The 22477-nt window shown below is 31.4% G+C and overlaps 1 protein-coding gene across 1 annotated transcript in view; it reads right to left on the bottom strand.

Annotated features, from left to right (window-relative positions):
- The window catches only part of LOC126872660 (uncharacterized), a 136286-nt gene extending 114570 nt beyond the window's left edge, over positions 1–21716 (bottom strand). The window contains exon 1 of the mRNA XM_050632779.1: positions 21564–21716. The gene's annotated coding sequence lies outside the window, so the exon portion shown is untranslated. The remainder of the gene's footprint in view (positions 1–21563) is intronic.
- Positions 21717–22477: the final 761 nt, after the last annotated feature.

The raw sequence follows: 22477 nt of genomic DNA, 5'->3' as shown, positions 1-22477 counted from the left end.
AACTTTTCTCACCACGTTGGGCGACACCTTGAGCAGAAATGTATCGATGGATCGAATGGATTCCATTGATGAATGCAGTCTCGCGCATAACATTGCGTTTAAGTTCTTTCAAAGCGCGTTTAAATATAATTTAAAATTATACATTCATTGCATTATACATTTCTTTCGTTCATTTAACTTTATGTAAATTTTCATATCGACAAAATTTGAGAAACTGATTAATCGGATAATGTAAGAATTATTTAAACACCTTTCGAATACCTCTGGACTCTCGCAAAACCATATGAATGATCGATGACGAATGATTGTACGATGTCTATAGCTAGAATGCCTAATGTGTGTGATGATCCTGTAGCATGAAAACATTTTATCCTACATATTTTACTTAGTTTCGCGCGTAGAATAATCTCCTGTCGATTATTCGTTCCAATCGACTGTTCGCTCTTGTACACAAACTTCGAGCTCGATTTTCCCGAAAACGGAGCGTAATATGAAAAAATTTTTATGTATATTTTTGATTTACTTTTTCAACATAGAGTCGCTTGCTTGTATCATCGCTCCGATTGTATTATAATTACTCGAATATCTTGCACAAGCATCCGCGAGCGGATGTGACTTCGTCACGAAGATGCGTGATATCGCTGTGAGTAGGTTCGTATGACAGTACTTTCTCTAGACTGCAAACGAGGTGGTCCACGAATCGGTCGCCACGATATTTAAAATGGATCCAACATTTGAACGGAAAAAAGTTTCCAATAAAAGTTCATTGATATTAGACGAAGAATTTTTCTACGTAAAAGTACTCGTACTATCATTTCTTCAGTAGAAACAAAACTGTTTTGTGTTTTTTGAAGTACATTAGTATTTAAAGCACGTATTAGTATTTATAGCACCATATATTTTCATTATCATATTCCTATACTTCGTTGAAAGACAAATTCAGCGATGTGGTAACAGTGATTCGGAAACCATGCTGATTCACTCCATAAATTAAAATGCAAAAAAATATGATAATTTACTATTTTTAGACAGACGCTATTTTTCAAACTATATCGTAAAACTTATGATTATTTATATTATCTCCGTGTGGTAGATAAATTCTCGAAAATAAATTCTATGATTTCTGAAACCTATGGTCTATGAATCCTATTACGTAAAAGTGAAGGTAATCAGTTGGGTGTCTGTCATTTCGATTATCTGATTTTATAATAATTTAATTTGCTTCTGAATATTCGCTTACGATTTCATCGTCGGTCCGTGATATCGACCTTAGCAAATTAAACGAATGTACCACTTTTTGATTGAATCCAGACATGCAAATTTATTAAAATATATACAACTCTATACTGTAGAAGGTGAGATGCAGTTTAGGTATGTATTAAGATTAGTATGCATTTGTTTGCTGATTGTTAGCGTTATGATTTAGAATTATGTATGTATTATATATGTAATTATATATGTATGTTACCACATCATTGAATTCGTCTCTTTTCACTTTGACAATATGACAAGAAAAATAGATGACGCTTTTTAAAAAATACAAAATGAGTTCTACTTTTTCATAAAAACATGATAGTTTTGAAGGTACTCCTCACATGAGTTAATTTTTCATTTGATGTAAATTTTTGCTCGAAATACTTTTTTATTGAGCTACAGAATCAGCTCAAGCACCCTATATATTTATACACAGTATAACAACGGTACAAGCTTTTTTATTTATTTCTTTTAAAATAATTTCGTATAACATACGTAATCGTATTCGTATAATCATATAAAAGACGTCGAAAATGCTTCTCATTTAATTAACATTTCATTGAATACGCCACTTCATTTTGAGAACTTCATTTTGGAAAAGAAGTTATTTAGAGCTCATTCAAGAAAACGAAGATGAGAGTAATTCGTAAATACAAGAAAAATTCCATCCTAAATTAAAAACAGTGGTAACTGACCTGCGTGCAAATGTAACATTACGATATAATCAGGACGCACTCTCACAAGGAAAGTTAGAGTAACCCAGGAATAAAAAAGATGATGAAACTTTGCGTAAGAATAAAGTGAACAAATAAAGTCATCCATAATAAAACTCTATCCTTCTTTGGTAACATAATTCTGTCTTAGGGTGTGAATCACGCGTTAACAGAAATTTAGAATTTTAATTAAGAAAAATCGTATCGTTTTATTGTGTCCGATAGTTTGCACAAAAAATATTTTTGGAGAATTACCTTTCCCTCCCACGATTATCCACAAACTTCTTTTGCTAAACGTGTAAAAATATACAAAAAGAGGATGCAAATGTTAAAATATTCATTTTTATTAATAAAAGCTACTGCTATGCTGCAGTAATTGAATTCAATATTAATAATTTTCATGTAAGTAAATTTAAAATAGATATAAATTATTTAAGTAAATCTGGCGTAATAAAACCAGTTTATTAAAGAAAACTGCTAAAATGGACTTCAAATTTGATAATAATGGTTTTTATTTATTTATTTACAAAAAATGTTGATACAAAGTGATTTACAGATATGGAAAGAAGGTATCCAGAGGTATTTCAGCATGTATAGCAAAAAGAAATATTTTTAGGTGGAAACGAGAGCAAAGGGTAACTCGAAAACCGTGAGTTTTTCAATTTCTTTAACACCGTTTACCAACTATTACCGAATATTGCAACATTCACCGAATTATGACACTAATGGAAAACAGGATTATATTACAGGATGGCATACTTTACTTGTACACCAAGTTTCGTAGTTTTTTTAATTCCTGGATCGTCGAATCTTCCTTGTCAGCAACAAATAAGCAAGAATTTTTTCTCGAATGTTAAAAAAGTACCATTTATTAGGAAGTCAAGAATCATAATGATGTAAGGTAGTTAATCGCTATTTTTCATAAAATAGTATATTCTGCATTTATCGTTATAAAAATTTATTGTATTTTCTAAGTAATAAAAATTGCTTTATAAGTTAATTATTTATGAAATTAGAGGCATGATATTTTTAGGATTAAAATACTAAATCCAAATTCTCAAGATTTTGTCTTATTCCCTTATGATTTCTAATCAGTTATTTAATGTTATTTAATGAAAGCATCTGTATGGCCATTTACAGAAAAATGTTTATTACATATAGATTCGTAAGTAAATACGTATTATTTTTATGATATCAATAATCTAACTTCGATTTTGCCATATTGAATTTGAGTTAGATATATTTGGGTTAGGTATAATGCCAGAAAGAAAATAATTGCGAGAGATAAAAATAGCAATGTTCAAATTAAAATCATTTTGAAGGAAATAAATGAGATTCTAACGCATTTATATAACTTCAACCATTAAGATATAATACAGGACATCGATTATACTTGATTCGACTATTTCCTGTAACGGGCACTGATTTACCAATGCTTGCAGATGTTACATAAATTCTTTCTCAATAAATTCACGTTCTCTTTTTGATATGTCTTCGTTCCTCTTTAAATGTTTGATATCGTGGTAGGTAGACCATATTATTTACCTATCTTTTCGTAGAAATAGGAATTATGGGAATTGTTTCCAAGAAACATTTATGTAATAATTATCAGAATAAATTCATTTTACATTATTCGCAACAAACTACTCTGTTTATTTATTCGAATAATTTAATAGAACAATAACTGCAATCTTCGAATACGAATATAATACTATTAATTTATCAAGCGACTAACTTACCAAGGAGCAATAAATTTGCTGACAATTGAAAAAGGTTAATTACAAAAGTATAACGATATAAAAATATAACAACAATTAGATAATAAAGTTTGAAAATATATTTCATATTTGATATAGTTTGTATATATTTACTTTGTTCATCTGCGATATTATATAACGTAAATAAATATTTATTCGAACAAATTTTTATATGAATAAATAATTCGAATAAATTTTTATTCAGATAATATTTTTACACGGATATTTGTTCGTATACGAATAACATTTTATTCGAGTAAATCCTTGTTTGATCCTGGATATAACATATTGCATATGATTTGATTGTAACAAATATTATTATATTCCTCATATTGATCCGTTATCTGCTATCAAAATGAAATGTTGCTGAATTCTGCTTTGATACTATTGATGTCGCTCATAACTCATTCTAGAAATCGCCCTTCATTGTAACTAGAGAACATCAACGTTATTTGATGCTATACTAAATCAATACAAATAACATATGTTTTTCACTGAACCTGTTTTCATTAACCAGAAAAAAATCCTTTGTATTTACACGACATAACACATCGGCACATATTGGCATTTGTGCTACACATAAAGAATTGCAGAAATGTCCACTGAACTTGACAAATGGATTCTAATCAAACTGGAAAAAATGAATTGCACTCGACGAATGAACATTTATACAACACTGAAAGAAGTATAGAGATATTCCACAAAAGAACATTGTCAGTAAGCACGAAAAGTAAATCGATGCTGTAAAATAAGTCGAAAAGAAGACAATGAGTTGCTAAAGGATACTATGCTGTCGTTCAAGGTGTCATATTCAAGGTGAAGACATCGTTGAAAAAAATAGTTAAATAGAAATTAGATTGAATAAAATTAGAAATCTTCAACTAACAATTAGATGAATTCTATACGATTGATCTATTATGTTTTTGTTTTTTAAGATCATTTAAAATCTATCGTGCATTCAACATAAGTGAGGAATGCAAGCGATCTCTGTTAGAAATGTATCCAATAAATTGCGAGGTCAGTTTCTAGCACTTTATTTTTATCAAAAATGGTTAAGTCTATACGCGATGGATACTCTACCCTCTCCGACTATTTTTTCCATGGAAACTTTGGGTATTTTCGGCAGCGCATTTGATGGGGGATTCATGCCTCGTAGAAAGTTGTTTATTGAAAATAACGGCTTTCTCAAAAATAGTTTCGCTGTTTCCACGTCATAGACCATGCTAGCCGTTTGCACGACAGCTTTTTCTTCGCTAACGCAGCTAACCGCTACAGGTACAAGTTGGATTCGAGATTATTTCGTGCGAATATAGAACTCAATAACAAGACGTGTAGTAAGTTGAGACCGAAGCGGTCACTTCAGATTTGAAATTTGTATTCTACTTTACTCATCCGTACCTCGAAAACTAAAGTATAGAAGACATATATGTCAATAAGAGAATCTTTACTCTTTCAGTATACAAATTCATTCCCTAAAGTACGAACATGCATTTATAACTCACTCTGTATCAAATCGCAAATTTTAATTGCGTACTCTAGGAAAACAAATACATGTGACTATTTTTATATACCTCTTAAGGCAACATTCATTAATCATTTTCTGTCTTCAAACGTAAACATTTTATTCCAAATCTTTTCATTCAGCATATTTGGTAATTTCTTAGGATTCGTCGCCAAAACTTTTATTAAATTTACTTCTTTAAATCGCAAAAAAATGGACGAAGAGAATAATCTTACAAAAAATATGTTTTTCCAAGTATCGACTATAATTCATTATTTAATTTACATATGTATTTTTGTTAATCGAACTAATTTACATATTCCACTCTCGTGGTCTTGGACGAAAACAAGATATTCTTAAAAAATAAGAAGCAGATAGACTTGCTTTATCGATCGAAGATTAATTGATCAAAAATTATTTATATCTCCATTTACATTCCATCTCCCTTTAGATCTTCTTTATTTATAACTCTAATTATGTAGAATAACGCTTAAGAAAAATGCTGAAATGTTATCCAAATTCGTAAAAACCATCTAAATAAACAGACATTAATATGGCATTCCATCTAAAGAAAAGTGAAAGGGGCTTTCCCTTGGCAGTCATCTCAGAAAAATCTCTTGTTCCTCAAATAATCAATCCGCTCGTGCCATTGAGTAAAATGGTACGAGATTAATCCATTAGTCCATATCTGCTTTGCACATTTTATGTGGATCAGCCTGTATACACATGTATACAGTCAATATATATAATATGGATGGATATGTACATTTGTATATGTATATTCATCTATATAAATACGTTATGGTATCAGCTGACTGCTGAAATGTTGAAAATATTTATCAAACAGCGGAAGAATATTAGGACAAGGACTTGATCAGTGACTGAGGAAATCAATGCATATCGGAAGTTTAAGGACTGTTACGGACCGTTAAGAGTAGTTCTTAGCCACCTATGTTAGTCAAATTGGAGTTTGTTAATAAATAATGACTATGAAGATGATATGATATTATGGGAATAGTAATAATAATTTTCTATATTTATTTTAAAAAGTTAAATGTCAACATAAATAATTGCAATACGAAGGTAGAATATTAAATTGATGACAAGCGTAGATAATTGAGCAGCAGGACATCATCGCCGCTATTCGTAGCGTTTTGTTTAATGTCAGATAATTAATACGACTCAGACTAATATGAACTTAAAACAGTTGTACATTACATCTCTTATAACAAATTATTTCTTTTTACAATAAATTGGCTTTAATTAGAGAAATTGGTGTATTTCAATGAATCGTTGCCCGTTATTCAACTCTCTAAACATATTTATAGCGAGAGGTTGTCACGGATCGGCTACTCTACGTAGTTTTTTAAAAATTTGCACATAAACCTATGCTTTCGTTAGCATTTAAAAAGGAACTATGTGGTCAATTTTAGAAAAATTAATAAATTCACTTTATGACATTTCAATATCATTTTGTGCCTATTTCGGTACGATCCTTGAACGTAGTTTTTCTATAAATTCTTCAAATCCGCCACATGCCACTGTGTTGAAATGCACCCATTTTTATTAACAATTCCTGCATAATGATGCGATAAATCGATTCCAAATATTACAAAAAGCTTTCCTGTACTCCAAAATAGTTTTTTTTCGAAATTTGAGAGTAGTCTTGAATTTTAAGGTTCGTCTAGAAACTACCTAAAGGATACGAGAAACGCAACATCTATAGTTCCATGTGGACCATCGATGTACGAAAATAAAATACGACGGACGTGATGCATGTGATAAAGTCAGGTGTCCATTTGAGTGTAAAACTTGAGAGTAACAGTTACTTTCGACAGTATTTCTCACAAGAGAATACTGTCTTGAAAGTGACTATCCAACAACATCGTTCAATTGTCAGAGAACGAGAGCTTTCCATATTAACCTCAAGTGGAAACAAAATAATACCCTTCTGGGAATACGCACGAATTTCGTATTCTGAAAGTAGCCACCGCGAAGGAAACATCAAAATGTTGTCAAGGAAGGAATGGTCGAAGGTTGGCATCTTTGCTTTTGTTACGTCCGATAACTCTTTACGTAACCCAGAATCCATTCCTCGGTCGAGGCGGCCACTAGATGTGGAAATATAATTAGTCGGACTGCGATAATCCTAAAGACCTGTCATAAAACTAAGTATTTTTACTTTACCGTCAACGCCCTTAATTGTTACAAAACATGTTTCAAGTCGAGACATTCATTAGGGTTATTATTCAATCGGGTAAAAAATGGGAAGGTCAGATTTTTTCCATGTTCAACGGTCATTTTCAGCCGTAAGCGACCGGAGGTGGGGCGACCAACACCCAGCAATAGTTTTCCTCTGCGACAGTGTCACACGCTCAAGAAAGGCCACCCGCTCAGAAACAGTAATAAAGTAGACGAAACATACTGCATGCCACAGCTATCGAAATAATAACGAAACAGCAACCGAATAGTCGCCTTTGATATACATCCGACTATAACCCCTCCAAAGGGACTAAAACCTCAATATAAAAACCCTCCTAAATTAGCGCTCAACACTTTATTCTGTTCTAACACTTGGAACCGTCACTCTGTTGCATTTATATAATAAAATTTCCGTCATCTTATACGAAGTTCAGTTTCTTCACCTTATTCGTGAAATTATTCGCGAGGAGATCACCGGCGATCTATCGGTTTCGTGATTTCTTGTGTCTTCGACGTGACAACAGCATCGTCACCGAACTTTGCTGGTTTATCATTTAAGGATCAGTCAACGTCTCTTGACTGGTTTTCCATCTTTAGATCAGTCAACATCTCTTGACTGGTTTTCCACCCTTAGATCAGTCATATATTTAACTTATATCTATCCGCACTGAGCGTAACTGTCTATATCTATAAAGTTGTTGGACTAAAGTGTATATTGTAATCTGTTACTTCAGTGTTATAATCAGTCCAATCATTTCTATTATCCTAAACGAAATAGGGGATCGATCATTTCGTGACGTCGATTATCTAATCGTAACGGGAATTTACGACTCCCGTTGACGCGATCTACCGCGAACGCGTCTTTCCGCGAACGGTCGAACAGCTTTAATATACAAGCTTATGAAAAACAATCAATGTTATGAGATACGAAGAACGTGAATTACTGAAACCGGGAAATAGGAAATAGAATATTAAATAAAACTGCCAAGGATTTTCAATGTTCCGTTAAAGAAATTCAGCGGAAAATTTATAATATAAGAAATCAGGTAAAGTACATATTATAAAGTAAATAAAGTTAAATACATAGACATGTTATTTGAATATTAAAATTGTAGATGACAGAAAAACTAAAAATGTGTAAAAGAAGGAAACGATGACGACGGAATAGGCGAGGTAAAGGTTTACAACTGGTCCTACTTTGGTGCCATGAAATTTTTAATATTAAATATAAATTTAACAGAATCGTCATACATAGAGGCATCGATGACTATTGTAAGTAAAAAAAGTTCATACATTATTTTTTCACTCGTTTGTTGGATGCATTGTAAAGAAATGTCAATTACATATGTCTATATTCCACGAGACTTTGCGATATGATGTCATAAAAAATTCTTCGAATTATCTCTTACCTCTTTTTAAGAATATGTGTAATTATTCCGGTTTTCACGATTCAACAGAAGGGAAACATTTTCAGAAATGCTTTCGTTTCGCAAAAGCCTGGTATTATTTCATGATAATGTTGATCTTTCGAATCGATTAACGTTGGATTCAAGTAATGTGTATGTGAGGAACTTGAGTTCAATAAAAAGTTGTGAAACGTACATATCGCCAGATCAATATTTGTTACAATTTCTGGCTCGACGTTCGTATTCCTATTCATTCATTTTCGTGAAACCCAATATTTGTTAGCAATTATTTCAAAGGAATTTTCGTTATACGACGTACCGTAGATAATCTGTAGTTAAAAATACGGTTTAGTGCGGGTTTATTTCAAAATGGACAAGGTTTTATTATATACGACTTCGTTGTAAACGCGATGTCAATGAGAAAACAATACGAAACAGTAAGGATTCTGCATTAGGGAGATGTATAGCGCTTTGTTCCAATCCATCGCTTAATGAACAATTCTGGAAAATTCTCCCATAAAATATAAATAAATTTATTCTCCGCATCAACCACAGCTAACAATACTATACTTTAGGTCCCCTTATAGGTGTTCTAATGACTTCCAGAATGTTTTAGGCACTTCATTACAATATGTTTACCATTTATGGTACCCAAACAACGAGGAAGATTCCATCGACGATAGAAAGCTTCAGAATATTGAAAGCAGTCATTTTGTTGTAGTTGGAAGTTGACAAAATATTTCTAGTGTGCTTTTATAATATTATATTTTAAACTAAGAACAATCAACTATTCAAATAAATTAACGTTTCCAAATTAACAATTATGTTTAACCATAAATTATCTATATAAAAACATTACCTTTTAGAACGAAAATACAGAAGATGTAATCGAATGTATAAACGACTCTTTGGACGGTACGTGACATTGAAATGAAAATCCCTAAAATTAGATTTTAATAGCTGAAGCTGAAGAGCGAGATATGTAGAATAATTTTTTAAATACGCCATCTTAAGACATTACGACACTTGGCTAGGAAATTGATTGATTTGAAAGATATTTCGAATTCAAATTTATGAAATTTATCGCCTGGAAAGCAAAGAGAGACTCGACGCAGTATCCTTGTCTTTATACATATTTAGCTTAAAAAAGTAGAGACGCTTTTGAAGTGGATACGTGTCAAAGTCCTTTTGCACAATTAAGCTAATATTATTAGTCAAAACAAGTCACGAATCACAAATTAGCAGTGGTAGTAAATTTTCCCGCGGAATAGTAATAGAATCAGTAATAAATTAAATGAAATTACAACAAAATAATTAAAAAAAGTCTCGCTCAAATTTATGATGAAGCAGCTTTTCGACAAATTCACCTAAAATTATAAGAGGCAAATCCATGTATAACCTATAACTTACCAATTAATTAATTATTAAAAGACAAACTGTTAGTTGATAAATTACGATGCAAAAAACGGACCAGGTCATGCATTCGAAAGCGTTCGATTTCCTCCAATGAAATTCCTTTCCATCTTTTACCATTCCGAAATTATAACTAGGATGAATTACACAGGATACCTTGTACATGTGTTTAAATATCCATCGCATCTTACACTTCATCGCGCAACCGAATATTGCGTTTCGATGTTACATCAAAAACCTGATAAGATATACAATTCCACGATTCCTAATATTTTCTTCACATTCTTCATAAGAGAATGTTACGCATCAGATGTTGTCAAACGTAACAGGAAACAAATTGTACGTGACTAAACTGCATTATGACTTCTTATTGGAAGCACGTACAAAGCGAAACATGCTAAATCTTTTTCATGTTTGCAAATACAGGGTGTGTTACATAAAAGTACGTGGAACGAGTTACGTGTGGAATTAAGTAAAAGATAGAGAAAGATTGTTAAGAGAAAAGTTGAATATAGCAACGTTTATTTTTTTGCAATTTCACTTTCTTTATAAGAGCAACGATACATCCAAAAAATGCAGATGCACTCTTTTTTAATGGAATCGCATATTTTTTTATTCGTATCAATTCTTTGGAACATACTGCGTGAAAAATTATTAGCGTCCTATGTTTAAAAAACCAGTACTTCGTGAAGTGTCTCTCGTTTTTGATAAATCGTATATTTATGATATACTAATTTTTTACTAACCGTACATTTACAATAAACCTGGTAATTTGTACATACATTTTCGAATGTCTTTCAAATTTTATAACTGCGACAGCCGTGTCTTATTCCAATTAACGAAATTTCAAGAAATTCAAAGGAGTTCAACAGATTTCAAAAGATTTTTTAATAATGCTCATAATATATCCATAAAAAAAATTCTATGGTAAGTGTTCGAATATTTTTATAAACCACTGTATGTCTATGTGTCTAGTTTAAGAGAAACAGTACTGCAATAACAATCAACAAAGATATTTGTCAAATACATGTTTATATGATGAAGCTACAAATGAAAGAACACATCACAGATGCACTATTTGTTTTCTTCCTGAAAATATATCGCTTGACAATCCATCACAACTAATCGAACATTTATAAATTGTAGGAGAGTTAGAATGGTCATAATACATAGCATTGTTGCTCATATTTATTCGCTGTTGTTTGCAATATCGTTAGCCAATCAAAAGTGTGATTCGCTTTTTATTTTCAAAGACTTTGCTGTTTTTCGAGATAAGTACATCTCATTACGCCTTGATAATTATATTTCATATACATTTTGACTATTATTAATATTCACGATTTTTCATTATTTAACTTCTGTGTATCTTCACTGGATGTAATTGTTTGTTTAAGGAAAATGTATATGATACATAAATAAATAAGAAAGAGTGGCGTCTCTCTCTGATGCTTGCGTTGGATGCCGCATTTTTAATCGGGACAGACACTGCTCTATATGTATGCAACTTATGCAAACTGAAATGATATCTTCAATGTTTGTGAAAAAACGATTTGAAAATAATTGTGATATCTCAAGCAAATTATTTGCTTTTTAACCCTTAACGCTCCGACTTTTAATTGTGAATATCGACCGGCAACTCCAACTTATTCTCATCATACTTCGTAATGCTTTTTATTAACGCATTAGTAAAAAATAATTGAAAGTACTGAATAGGTTCACATAAATTGTGTACCTGTGGACTAGGAGTTTTTGTACCAGTCGAAAATTCAAATCGTTGTGGAATGATATCTTCGTTAAAAATTTCTTGTTAATCATTCTTGGTTAAATTTTCTTCCTGTGGTTCTTCATCATCTGCACTTTCGTCACTCGATGAAAATTTTCTTATTTATCTTCTTCTTCCAAAAACAAGAATATCACTATCACTGCTGTCACTATAACTGTTTTCCAAGTCAAGAGCTACATCATTCTAGATGCGAAAATCAAAATTGTCATCGTCGCTATCTATATTTTCTTTACAAAGATAATTCATTTTTCTCCTCGACGTAATTAAAATAAATGGGTTTACAATAAAACAGGTTCAGATCTGACTGTCTTTACTGATCGCTTGTAACTGACTGAGGAGTATTATTTTTTATTTAAAAACAATTATCGATAACGACCCAAAAATACATTTGGAATAGAGCGCCGCACATCGGTGGTGCTTGAGAGGCTCACTTGGAGTGTTAAGTGTTAATGAAAAATTGTTCGCGTTCTAATTAAAAGTTTGATAAAATTCAAACACGTTTATGTATCTTCTACTATCTTCCACGTTTTGTTTTCATTTTATTCTCAAGATGCCGTCTCGATACTAAAAAGTAAAAACGATATTATTTTAGTTTAGACGAAGTTTAGTAGAAGAAAGAATAAAACAACACGTTCCATTTGAAAAAGAAAAATAATTACATATTTCGTTAATATTTTATCGCATCTTATAACATAAGAATATAAAAATTCGTTATTTTATTTCACCTTTGTCACCTAATTTATTGAGTAAAAAGCTTCAATAAACAAGTTTAATAGGTCTAGGCGGCTCTTCATGAAAAAAAGACTTTTACGTTTTTACTTTCAGTCTTTTAAGGGTAATATACAGGGTGGTTGGTAACTGGTGGTACAAGCGGAAAGGGGATGATTCTACGCGAAAAAAGAAGTCGAAAATATAGAATAAAAATTAAAAAAAAATTTTTTTTTCTTTTTTAATTTTTCCATCGAGACAACAATCTACAGTGAGATCGGTTATAACGAGACGTGATAAAGTGCACGCGTACCGAGCGAAAATTCAAAGTCGATTTTCTCGAAAACAAAGCCTCAAACGAAAATTTTTATTGTATATTTTCGACTTCCTTTTTCGCGTAGAATCACCCCCTTTCTGCTTGTACCACCAGTTACCAACCACCCTGTATATTGGCTTTGTATGATAAAAGCCACATTAAATCGGATGTGGTAATTGTTCAACGGACATAAACTGTTTACTTGAACTATAAACAATTTCTTCTCCTAAAGAAAAATGCACTGCAAGTTGGCGAACCGAGTTGGCGGCAGACTACGGTGAGATGGAGTACCATCATGTATGAAATAGGTAGTATTACATGTCATCGGTGAAGACAAATAGATGAGATTAGTAATGTGGTTCCCAATAATTATTCATTAAATCTTTCAACCATTTTATATGGATTTTTCTGAGCCCATCTTGGCATTTTGTTCATTAAGGACGATACTACTTAAGAAACTGTTCTCGTTTCTAAATAACACGCGTTTCGAAAAGCGCGGTACATGATGCAGCTTGTGCAGCATCCAACGGAAAAGCTTCCTCGAATGGAATAGTCATGCGACTAGAGTGTTTGGCCGCGGTAAATTTTATGAAATTCCATATACACTCATCGTATTCGTCGGATTGTTATACGACTGATTCCCGCTTGACGAATTATTTTAGTTTTATTTTCTTTTATTTAAAGAATTATTTTAAGCCCAACAGTGAATAAACAGGACCAAAGCGATAATTAATCGGCTCTTCTTCGCGCCAATTCATGCGGGGTTGGCCTGTTTTCGGATAACGCAATATTAATTCTTGATCACCGAATTATTAACATAGTCGCTGAAAATCGCATTGTTACGGAGTGTCTTTTGCACGTAGAAATCTTCCATTATTCCTATATTCTGACATATTTCACGAGCTAATCTGTAATTTCCTGCTGTTTCGCAAATAGCGCACTACTCTCTCATTAAACGTGAATATATGTATATGTAAACACACGATGAGTAAATTATACTTAAGAATAATTAAAATTTTAACGGTTAAGTTGCTATTCTTAGATGATTCCTCAGAGACTTGTTATTCTCGCAATGAATAGAATACGGTGCAATAAAAGAAAGTTTAATCTTAAAAATCATGCTCAAGGTTAATTTTGCACGAATTCTTTTTTACAAATTTCCACCAATCCAGCAGTGCAGAATCAAGCAACAATGGTTTTCACACAAACCGTTTATTACACACAGCCTCTCGCAAAAATATTCGATCAACGCAATAAATAAATTTGACTATAGCATTCTGTATTTCAAATAAATATACAAAGAATACAAAAGATACAAAGGATACAAAGGTCTGTTATGCTGTGCTACGACATAGTTTCTAAGTGACTAAAATACAAAAAGATTTTATGTTTTTTGTTTGTGTAGATAATAAAAGAGAAACGAAAGAATAGCGAATTCTTGTGGTGAAACATGAACGAACACGATATAAAATTAAACGCATAAAACTAAAGTAATAGTTTTTAATCTCTCTAATAAATGTTGTGGCATATTAAAAATAATTATTTTCAAATAATCAATATTGTTGCATTATAATTTTTCTATAGAATATTCTTTAATTTTTCCTATAAATTTTGAATAATTTCACAAACTTTTTTCCAAACATTTGGCACGTACGATTTACAGCTTCTAACAATCGTAAATTCAGATCCTCAAGGATTATTCTCACAAAATACTAGGTCGCTTTCACACTGTTTGAATCTTACTTGTTGGCTTATTGCCGTGAAAACGGTAATGAAAATTTGCCAGTCTGTCGTTGGCACTCAAATTCATTCTTATCTATGCATATACTTTCGCCGTGGCAGCTCAGCTATTATCGCTGAAGTACTGGCATTTAGATCATCTTTCTGTAATTAGTATCGATTAGATGAGCCCAATTTCTTCCGTTTTCTACCATCTTTCGTTGTTTTTTAATCAATTTCATATCCTTTCCCCTTTCCAGTGATGATGATGATGATGATGATGATGATGATGATGATAACACAGTCGAATCTTGGAAACTCCAATCTCAAGGGAAGCGCTATAATCTCCTAGTGTGGAGATTGTATCTCATTGAATTTTTTGGCTACACATCGAAAGCTTTTATTTGTTTATCATGCGCGTTACATGAAACATTTTGAAATTTTGGTAACACTGTAATAAGACGCGATTACCATGATTACATTGGCAAAATTTGGATCCAATTTAAAAAGATATACAGTCCAGCGTATAATAATAATGGTGTCACTGGATACTAACAAGGAAATGACGAGAATTGCGAGATCTTGAATAAGTTGGCTGTATGTGCATTTGACGCTTTAAGTTGATGATAAAACAGTTTCAAAGGATTTGAGTACGTGGCCCTTTGTTTTTGAAAAATTAATCGAGAAATTTTGTTCCTGATGCAGCAATTTCATTGGTTTTACACGCCTGTATTACAATTTCCGTCTGCAAAATTGTAAAAATATACCGGAGCACTATAACAAATAAAAATAATCGAAAACTTATCAAAATAAATCGTAAAAATAAAAAAAAACGTAATATTACGAGAATTTATAAAGTAGGATATAGACAAACTCATCAAGTTCTCCAGAACAAATCACTATACACTCAAATACTTACGGGGCTGTTTTACCTAAATCTAGATCAACTTAAAATGTCAAATACACATACAATAAACTCATTCGAGATTGCGCAGTCATTGTCATCTCTTGTAAGATCTATTAATATTATAAACAATTGCATGTTTAAATATTTTTGTAATCTCTGTAAAATATACAGGTAACTGGCGGTACAAGCGGAAAGGAGGTGATTCTACGCGAAAAAAGAAGTCGAAAATATAGGATAAAAATTTTTGGTTTGAGGCTTTGTTTTCGAGAAAATCGACTTTGAATTTTCGCTCGGTACGCGTGCGGTACGTTATAACGAATCTCACTGTAGATCGTTGTCTCGATGGAAAAATTAAAAAAAAAATTAAAACAAAAATTTTTATTCTATATTTTCGACTTCTTTGTTCGTGTAGAATCACCCCCTTTCCGCTTGTACCACTAGTTACCAACCACCCTGTATACTTGCACTAAATATCTTGTAGTTTGTGTACACATCTTCAGAATCGTTAAAAATTTTATCACTATAATCGTGGTAGTTGCGTGTCAGTAGCGCTAATGAAATTTTAAAATGTTTCGTATAATACACGTAATATGTTCGTAAAAAGAGTATAAATACTTTCGCGAGACACTGTATATATTCGATTAAATTTGATATACTCTATTACATCTCCAGTTTCCTCTTTAAATATATTCTATTAAATTACCCAAATGGGACTCACATTTTTAGATGAAATCCGAACCAATAAAAGTGCGTTGAAATAAGCATAATATAGTTCAAATAAATCGAGTTACAGAAATGCATGTAATAATTAATTAGTCACCTTCTTTAAAATATTGATCTTACTTTGATGTTTCTTTAAACTTTAAAGTGTAAAACTGATTGTTAATTATTAATTTTCGTTTACCTTACTTTTTTACTAGCTGCTTTCTTACAATACGGCTCATAATTATACAAATAAACAATACGTGTAGGATCAAAATAGATTTATAAATATTATTGATATACATTTTATCGATATACAACATATTTATATATAAATATTATTGTATAATTACCAAAAATATGTATCGTATATTATATATTAGTATACGTTAGTGCCTGGTGTATCTACACAATTATTTATATACTGGTGATAATTTGTAATTATTACATCATTGTTTTATATTCAAAAGTGTAAAACGTAAAGAATATTCGATATTAGAAACTAAAAAAAATAATCCTAAATTTGAAATGGATACAAATATTTACAAATAATGTATGTAAAACGAGAACATCGAAGTTAAATTTTGCAATAAAGATAACTTATTGTTAGTGTAAAGTTACATTTTGAATAATAGTACGTATATTCGAGCTAAAGGAAGTTGTTTATCGTAAAAATGTTTTTGAAAACTAATTTACATTACTGTTACATTATGAAGCATTCACAAAAGACTAACACAATTGCGACCAACTTATCCAATTGATTCTTTCTAGTTTATACTTTACACTTTACACAGTAGAATATATACTATAGATCATAACTGCACCTTTGTGCCTGTCATGTGCGTTAGCCCGATATCCAATACTGATTTACGTTAGAATGCTAGAGAGACTATTGTTTAATGGTATTGAAAATTCAAAAGAATAAAATAGCAATACACGTACATATCTCGGGGGAAATTAATGCCATTCAATTTTATTTTGTTTTAAACAATGTTATTACAATCGTACACCTTTACCTTCCTGAAAGTTACATAGTATATTCCTTATAGTTCCTACAAACAAAAAGATATTAATAATAAGTGAAAGAAAAGAAAAAAAGAAGGTCAAATTTCTACAGCGAATGGTATTCTTCTATTTTTCAACAATAAACACTGTTCTTGACGTACAATGTATTGTGTGAAATTCTCTATAACACACAAGATACAGTAATAGTGGAAAATGAGTACACTTGAAAGCTATCGGTATTAGAGAACTCTTACACACATGTTGCATAAATTGAAAATTGATGGAAAAGATATAAAGTATGTAGGAAAACAAATTGATAATAAAAAGACGTTAGTAAATCTGTATGTAAGTCAATAGTATACGATCCCTTTGTTTGCAAAATGCATGCTCAGTTGACTCTCACTACACGTTCTGCGTTAGAAAGGATCCATAGCGCAGGAACTAAAACACATTTTTTCTATACTAATTCTACATAGAAATAACTGTCACACAATACGTAAAATTCTCCTTATCATACCAAAGATAATGCGAAACTATGATTTTCGCGTGAATTCAAAAACTTAAAGATTTGTTGATATGTCACGAATAAGACAATTAGTGAACAGGAAGCAAATCAGTTACATGCAAACATGTACTGATCGTGTTTGTTTGCCTTGTATATTTTGGACAGTGATACGCTTTTGCATCTCTAAAATTTACTCACATACATATTCGTACAGTGGCGTGAATGATTAGAAATTGAATCCTATTTTTTGATTTCTTCATAATATTAAAACAAAAATTGACAAAATCGTTTATATAATTCATGTAATACAATAATATAAAAAATCAAATAACATGATAATATAAAAAAAGGAGGATACGACAAACAAAAATTGTCTTCTTTTAAAGTCTGGAGAAAATTAAAATTTCCTTTAAAATTGTGTTTCTAGCTGTGAAAAAATAAATTCAATGGTAATTTTGTTACTTTTTCATTCAACATTTACTGAATTTTTCATTATATTTCATTACTTTTATTAACCTTTTTTATTAATCTGCACTATTCACTAACGTATAAAAGTTTTATTTTGAATATTCAACCACGCGGATTTTATTCCTTCTTCAAGTTCAGCGACATTTTCTGCTGGTGGCCTTCTAGTGATCGTAAACTTTTCTCGATTCTCGATCGGATTCAGATCAGAACGTAATGCTGACCATAGTAAAATAATTCTATTCGAAAATGCTGAAACTACTTTTTCCTAGTGAGGACTGCATGAATAGCAGCATTGTCTTGTTGAAAAATTGTTCTTCTGTCTTCTATTTCACGTTATGATAGGCAATAATTCGCCGTCTCACATCTCTTGGTATCCTATAGCGTTCAATGTATCCTTTAGGAGAACAATTTCACTTAACATATCCACATACGATCAGCGGTTTCTGGCAAATATTGAACGAATAATGCAGGAAATATCTATGAGCTTCTAATTATTCGTAGCACTGTACATGTGTATGATAGAGTCTCTTTAAGCAATTTTATAATCGTATTATAAGAATATCGCATTACGATACGGAACTCGTATAACGCGGAACGTATTTCCCGCGTTATAGGGCATCTAATATTGTACGTACATAGGATAAATTGCATGTAATATAATGAAACCAAATAATCTGACTTTTATTCAAGCGGCTTGCAACGCATCTCAACGAAGCTATTGGATTTTGGTTTATGATAAGCAGTAATAGTGAATTTACGCAGAACTCGCCGACCATGGAACACTTAATCAAACGAAAACCCATAAAGACGTAAAAATAAAAAAATTTTAAACGAGATTCAAAATGATTATCTCGAAATTTAATCTAAAAAATTATTACTTTCTAAGGTGATATTGCGATAAAATGTAATTATAAATGTAAATGTAATTAAAAATGCACAATAACCGTGCAAAATGTAATATAAATGTACAAAAAGTACTGTATTCCTTCCATTAAAATGACAAAATTCTGTTAAAGTAAATCTCGAGAATCTATTTTTTGAATCTTACTTAAACCGTTGCAAAATTTTCTTGCTTATTCACAAATAAGTAAAAAACATAAAACAGGATAGTTAAGATAGATGTGATTTTAAGTTACAAACTCTTCTTGGTATAAAATTATTCCCACTTCCCCCTCAACAAACATGATCTCTTGTATGGAACCTTTCCATTATCATATCTTCACCGATAGACGCACTTACGAAAAATTTCATGACAATGTTTCTTTCGTTACAACAGATGTGTAACAGCATGATTCATATGCAAATATAACAAAACATCCTCGAAACTCGAAGATTAGAATATTCGAATATAGAGGTATCGCGAATATAAAGCTCATTCCCTAAGGAAATAAAAACTTTTTCAGCATCAGTGAAATACAAAACCGTCCTTACACGTTCTTTTCCCTAATGCGACTTTGTACCCTGAAGCTCAAACCCCGAATCGTTGATAAAAGCTGCGAAACTAAATGTTCTTCGCGTTGAATAAACTAGTTTCAAATTGATGTCTTGTAATATTTATTAATAATTTAGTGGTATTCTTCTTCTATGAAAGATAAATAATGCGACGGCTAGAATTTTTAAGGCGAACCAATCTTTTTCATAAGCTATACAGATCAACCTATGATGTCAGTTGAGCTATAATTTATTATAATACGCGATTGCAAGCAATAGATATAAAACGAAAATGTGCTTTTTATTATGTTCAACGAGAAAACTAAATATAGGAATTTACAATATCTATGGTGCATACAACACTAATTTTACACAAAATGTTTATAATAATACCTATGATGAAAAGAAAAAGAGAATGATACATCGAAGCTTGGTAATTAAACAATTTTTCAACAATTTCATTATTTCAATTTTATAATAATTTTAAATGAGTAATTTCAAATATTTATAGACACACGTGAGCCATTGTAATTTCATTGTCTAATTTTTTGTATTATTTCTATCCTTTAAAACAGGTGTTTGCTTGCAAGATTGATAAAAAGCTCAATCAAAAAAAAGCGTTTTCAGAAGAATCCCTAAGCCTACATCTCATAAGTAAAGAAATAAAAGCATTTTACGCAAACCCTGTAACAAATGTTTTAACCCGTTAATACGAATAAATATTTTCCAACGTTTCCGTCTGTCTACCCAAGATGTCCTTTTCATTACAATTTCTATAATAGGAATTAGATTAGTAATACTAATAAAATAAAACGTTTGCTACTATGAATCTTTAAAAAATACTTCATGTCTAGTATTTAGATTTGAATTTATGTATCGAAACAGTCACTCGATTCAATTTATTCTATAATACTTCGATGAAAACGTACAAATTCAGTGCGCAACTCTTACAACGATATTTAAAGAACATAAAAGTATCCAACTATAGATGGATATCAACAGACGAATGCGTTTCTTGCAAGTTGTATTCCTTCCCTATTAAGCTTTCCTTTCCCTCTTCTTTCAAAGGCTTCTTTCACTTTCGTCGATCGCATAGGTAATCATGCAGACGTGTATCAAGATACAAATTGTACGTTTGCATACAAACGAAGACATATAAAATGACATATAAAAATATTTTGTTTAGCTTTGTGTTACTCTTATTATTAGCTCAAAGTTACATCAAATTTGGAAATAAAGTTACATTTCAGATGCAATAGTTCTTCAAATAGTTTATTAGTATGGCAAAGCACTCTTATCGTGTGAGGCTTTACGCCACTGCATTTTAAAATTGCAGAAATGAAGCAAATACTTCTTTAAACTACGCGACAAATGACATTAAAAATGCGCCATATTGATGATGAGATGCAACTTTTGTAAAAACTTTTCGATTTTTTAAATAATAAGATGAGATTCTAGTTGTCAGGAGGGAAGCTCACAATATGATGAAATCCATCGATTTATTATCGAATGTAAATTAATTTGTTCTGTATATAAAAACAACCATTGTCACAAAATCCACAACTCTGTGATTTAATTGAACATAGTTTCTCTGCAATAAAAATAATTACACTTGCAACGATAGCGTAATATGTATGGCGAATATTTGATTTAAAAATATCAAAGTACGTATATCAAACGAAGAAATTCAAGATATTGGAGTATTCTCTTGTTTTCCTGGAAAAAGGCAAACGTGGACGTGTTACGAGACGTGAAGTTTGAATCGTCCCTTACCTTTGTCAGATTCTGCCAGTTGTTAGATACCGCAAGTGCTTCTTTTCTTGAATCAATCGATGCTACTTGCTGTCAAACATAACACGAAAGAACGCAAAACGACCGAGTCAGAAGAAAAGAAGGAACCAGGGAAACGAAGCGAAGCCGCGGAAGTTTTCCACGTGACTGATGGAACTAGGTGTACGCCGCCGACGAGGAAGCTAAACAGAATACCAACCAATGCGCAAGTCCTATCCTCTCCAATGATATAGATATCTACGCTACCTTACACTCGCCAAACACCTTCGTTCTGTGTTTGCTTCTTTCATTCGGTTTGAACTTTGAAACTGCGTTACAAAAATACAAGAGGATAAGTGCACCCACAATACGGTTGGACATTTTCTATTTGGAACGAAAATAACGAATAAAGAAGTCAAATAGTTAATATTTATTTAAAATAAAATAGCAAACGAGTTTATTAGAGAGTAAAGTTCTTGCAAATAAACAAACTCCTACGTGAGAAATAAATTATTTCTAAAATAGATTCTCTCAGATAATATCAGAGGGTAAAGCGCAACAAATAATTATCTTTAACGCTTAAGAGAAATACCATTCAAAGGTATTCGGTCGTTTACTTATTTTTGACAAGACATTTCAGGTGCGAAACTAAAATTAAATTAACCTGCAATGATTTTCTTCGCCATAATCACCATAGCTACGTATAATAATATATTATAACCCGATTAAATTGATTTGCGCAAGTCAATATTAATAATAAAACTGGCGTTTGTAATTGTCATACTTTATACAACTATTTTATTTTTTGATAAAGTCTTTATCTTCTTCAGATTCTTTAACTTTTTAAATATAAAACAGTTATGTATTATACATGGTGAGGTAGATAAAGTGCTACAAGCTACTGCAGATATCAATTT

This window comes from Bombus huntii, chromosome 13, assembly GCF_024542735.1.
Source record: "Bombus huntii isolate Logan2020A chromosome 13, iyBomHunt1.1, whole genome shotgun sequence".
NCBI classification, from domain to species: domain Eukaryota; kingdom Metazoa; phylum Arthropoda; class Insecta; order Hymenoptera; family Apidae; genus Bombus; species Bombus huntii.
The sequence above is the reverse complement of the archived record's forward strand: the minus strand, read 5'-3'. Positions and strand labels throughout refer to the sequence as shown.